Here is a 5,139-nt window from a genome sequence, read left to right as displayed (position 1 = left end):
TACATGGAGATTCAATTCTACTGAGACAGCACCAATCAGCGTTGTTATTAAATGTAAGTACACTGGAGAATTAATCTTAGCATTTTTTACATTTTATAATAACCCAATGAATATCCCCATTATTGTAACAGTGTCATCATTGATAATGTATATCCAGTGTGATCTCTCCGTATGTGTCCTCCCACTAGGCATATAAACCTTACTCCTAATTAGATAATGTGACAGAGAGGGAGAAAAAGAAACAGGAGTGGAGAAGAGCTTAAGTGGACAAAACTAAACTAAATAGACTAAATAAATAGAAGGGAAATAAATATAACTTTACAGAGGGGACAAAGCTTTCTAAAACAGATTGCAAGTTGTTGGTCCCAAATCGTATTCTGCCACAGCTTGGTTAAAAGTGACACAAAGATTTGATTAACACGAACAAAAAGGCTTACAGAAATGTGCAGCACACGGCCCAGGTGTGCTGAGTTATTAAATTAGTGACCTGCAAAGAGACACAGGTTAGACACAACTGCAGAATGACAACAGTGAAACATATACACCACAGGGGCATCACAGTCCAGAAAAGAAATTACACTGGGATTAACACATGGATAACATGAGGAATAATCCCCACTGTAAACAAGGTTAGAAGACAAAACAAACTGGCACAGAAACAGGGCAAGCTAGGTAGGCCCAATCCCAAAACAATAAGCGTGGATCACAGAATCAAAGAAGCAAAACACACAGAGGCAGGAAGTAGAGCGACATACACAATAGGGAAGGGTGAATGAAAAAATAAAAGGAATTGAACAGAAATAAATGACATACCTCTATAAACCTCTATAGTATCTCCTTTTGTTGAATTTTATATTATTATTATTAATATTATTATTGTATAGTAAAAATAGTTTCAGCTAAAGACGGAATAAGATTGTTTTCCAAAAGCAATTTTGGAGTTTATTAAGCTATGTCCTGGATTAAATCTTCTTTGACTTAAAGCAGCCAGATTGTTTACATTTGCGACCACCCATTTAAATTCTTACAATACAACGTTTGGGTCCACAAAGGTTCCATATGCTCACATAATATCTTAGGAGTCTTAAGAGAGGCACACTGTCCTAGAACTAAAATGCATGCAAATAATGCAATGTCATAAAATATTGAAGGAGAGCAAGTACTTTGACAAAGCTTGAACTATGTAAACAATCTATAATCAATAATCTAAATAAGTTAATCAATCTGTACATATGTTTTACATTATATCAAACTGTCTAAGTATCTGTCTTATTGTGTGTCTAAATGCTAAGTGAATTTTAGAGATGTCATAAGAGGTAGACGTAAGCTTTTTGGACCATTGTCAGGTGTGTCTCTGTGTAAGCTGGCAGCCGTGTTACACATATATAATGATAGTCAAGCTGAGAGACAAGCACTCCCTGTATAAGGAGCTGAGCAGCATATTCAGACAGATAAAACTTCATCTTTCTGATTTTATATGCAGCATTATCAGTGAAATGTTGTTGGTTATTTCTCAAAATTGCCAGATGTTTTGCAGACTTTGTTCAGGAGACAGAGGTGGAATTCCTTTCTCTTAGTAAGACTTAAACCTAATTAGTGTTGTTGTTAAATTGCCTTATTGGGTAGATTGGCAGATTTGTACTTTAGCAGTACATCAGGCTAAGAGATAAAGATTTTTGTAGAATAAAATATTTTTTTCTTCTCTTCTAGTGTCTCTGTTACCACTGGTTTCCTCAGTATCTGCGGGCATCTCACTGTTGCTGGTAGTGGTCTTGGTGGTGGTCGTCTGTCTGATCTGCAGGAGAAGACAACAAGCCAAGCAGCCCAGAGCCCTGGTCCACACTCAATGTGCTCACCAGACACACAACTTCCCCATTTCAAATAAACACTGTGTCCAAAGATCATTCATAAGTAATCACATGCTGTTTTATTCTTCTGTTTCAGTGGCTGTCAGAGTGGGGGACTATCATGAAGAAGATGAGGATGATGAGGACGACTATGTGAATGTTGAGCCAGTGGACACCAAGAAGACTCTCAAAGAGGAACCAGGGAGAGTGGAGGAAGGACAATATTTATGAAGAGCCAGAAAGACACAGTGATCACGAGGCCAAGGAGGTCTGTTTCAGGATGGATAAAAGAAGATAAGAAGAAGATGAAACCAGTGATGTCGAAGATGCCTATGAAAATGCTCTCCCACCATTTACTGAACCAAATGTGGACGTTCATGGAAACGATGAGGATATTTATCAGAACTTTTGAGGTTTCCACTTGTCAGCAGTGGTTTAACAAGTTTAACCCAAGGCAAATAATTTTATCAAGTTAATGACATTAAAATCTTACGGTCAAGTGATCAAGTTGATAGAGTAGAGATAAATACAGGATAAATTATGCCCAAGAAATTGTATCTTGGTCTTATAGTGCATCACGAGAATAAGCTAGGCATTAATTTATTATTATTTTGAGTTTTATCTATTAAGGTAAACTACTGAAATCCTGGAGTACATGGTTATAGATCGATGTATTATTTTCTAAATTAATTATACAAGCCTTAAACCTGTGAGGGGGCCTTTCTATTTGGAGTTTGCGTGTTCCCCTTGTGCATGCCTGGGTTCCTGTTAAGTAAAAAACAGGACAATATTTCATTATTTTAAAATGTTTATTTCTTCATGTAGGCTCTGTTAAAAACTTAAATTCGCTCTGTTAGTTACCTCTAACTTTCTCTTTCATTAGTGTAATGCATTGTAAGACACCAGAGGGCAGAGTAGAGTTAATTTGACATGCTTCCGGGTGGAACAGGTGGTGACACACGCTGCCACTGGTTTGACATGAGGTACCATTGAGCGGTGCACACTTTAATGAATGATTTTTTAGAGTTTGATTGACGGCACGGCGCGCTGCCTGTTGTAAATTGTTTGCTCAGTGTGTTTAAGACAATATGGTGGTAAAGTTGCCTTAAGAGAATTTGTTTGCTTATACCTTTTGTTACTTGTATCTTAATGGTAGCCTACTTGTGTTAGATTTTTGCATAGGTTCACTTATTTAAATTGAGTTAATTTAGCGGGAAAACAATGAATTTCTTTGTGATAATATTTTGCTCAATATGCTTATAGATTTGTTGGTAAGAGAGCTAGTTTCTTCATCCAAATGTATCTGATTTAAATGTGAGCGCTAGTGATTCATTTTTGGTTTATATAAATATGAATAGTGGTTTTGCTTCTTTGATTTGGTTAATTGAAGAAAAATTAGTTGCATCTGATTTATTTAAATGTGAAAATGAATTATTATTGCCCTTGGTTTATTTAAATCAGAATAATGATTGCATTTCTGTAATTGTGATGGTTATGAAACAGACTGAAATTAATTCTCATTACTCTATCTGACCTACAAAAGCAAACCAGACCATCAGCGACAATATTGATTGTTTCTATGTAGTTATTTTTAATGCCTGAAACTGCTGGTTGTTTACATTTTCCAGGGCAAATGTAAACAAAGGCAAAGGCAAAAAAATCACTATCTATCTATCCTCAAAATTTCCTGGCTTTTTTAGAAGCAAAGTCGTCAATGATATCATATGACAGCTGCTTGCCAATCTCATGATTGATGCGGATTATGACCAGGCCAATGAGGTGATCCTGTCCCTAGATGACATGAGGTAGGTCTTAATCATAGATATACACGTAGATGCCGCCTTGCTCACTGCTGTCCACAGGAGCGATACGTCAACGCGGCTGCCATATTGGAGAGAGGTAGCCGTGCCTCCGAATGTTCGTAAGTCTATGACGGCTGAAAGTCTTTCCGCATTTAAAATATTCATAACTCGCTGAATTGTGAATCGATTTTCAAGTGGTTTGTTTTGTCACCAACGTCAGAGATGTATTTATGATCCAGGATACTTTAGTAAATTAAAAATGCAGATTTTCATACCAAAATGCTTTATCTTATATAGAGAATGTAATGTTTACAAATTCAGAATACGTGCTTATTTAAGTCACAAATTATGTACAAAAATACCCTATATACAATGTAATATCAGGGTTGTGCAGTTGCAGAGTTGCAGAGTAAAAGTTAGTAAAGCTGATTAACAAATGTTGATAACTATAAATAACCAATACAGTAAAACTGCACATTTTAGAGTGGCCTTTTATTGTGGCCAGCCTAAGGCACACCTGTGCAATAATCATGCTGTCTAATCAGCATCTTGATATGCCACACCTGTGAGGTGGATGGATTATCTCGGCAAAGGAGAAGTGCTCACTAACACAGATTTAAACAAATTTGTGAACAATATTCGAGAGACATAGGCCTTTTGTTTACATTGAAAAAGTCTTAGATCTTTGAGTTCAGCTCATGAAAAAAGGGAGCAAAAACAAAAGTGTTGGGTTTATATTTTTGTTTAGTGTATGTATGTGATACATGCTTTTAGGCCTATTATAAAATAATACATACAACATATATAATCATACATACAAAACACATGAAATCCAACAATACAAAATACGTTATATATTAGCAGGGAGAGGCAGATGCATCTACAGCAGTGACTTCGAAGTGCACAGAGATCTGTGGAGGGAAAAGCAGTCTGGGATATTGCTCAAAAATATGCTAAAGTGTATCCGGCAGAACATTCTGAGAAAGCAGTCAGCATGTACATAGTCATGGATGACCAAAGCAACCGGTCTATAATGCGGTCCGACTTCTTTGATCTTTGCTCTGTGACCTACACCTTAAAGACATGCTCAGGTGTGATGGAAACCTCAGGGAGGAGAGCACACAACTACATGGTTGAATATCTTGATGGGTGTACCCAAGGTACCTCTTTCCACCCTGCTGGAGTGCGACCTGCTTCCCGAAGATAGGTTGGAAATCCCTTCTCCAGATGTGGCAGATTACTCCCACCTGAAATCATGCTCTTAGGGAGAGGTATTTTGAGACTTCACAAAGTAAGGGAACAGCATAACAGACCACATGATGCTCCGTACACACAACGGCCCTCATTTATCAGTCTTGCGTGAAAACGGGTGCAGATCTGAGCGCAGAATTGGTCTTACGACAGGACACACGTGTGATTTATGAAACGTTCGCATCTGACCAATCCCAGCGTACGATTGATCCGGTCTTGATAAATGCGGCGGCTGAATT

Source organism: Semicossyphus pulcher, unplaced genomic scaffold (assembly GCF_022749685.1).
Source record: "Semicossyphus pulcher isolate SPU_LCO1_2020_fin unplaced genomic scaffold, fSemPul1.0.p SCAF_23, whole genome shotgun sequence".
Taxonomy (NCBI): domain Eukaryota; kingdom Metazoa; phylum Chordata; class Actinopteri; order Labriformes; family Labridae; genus Semicossyphus; species Semicossyphus pulcher.
The sequence above is the reverse complement of the archived record's forward strand: the minus strand, read 5'-3'. Positions refer to the sequence as shown.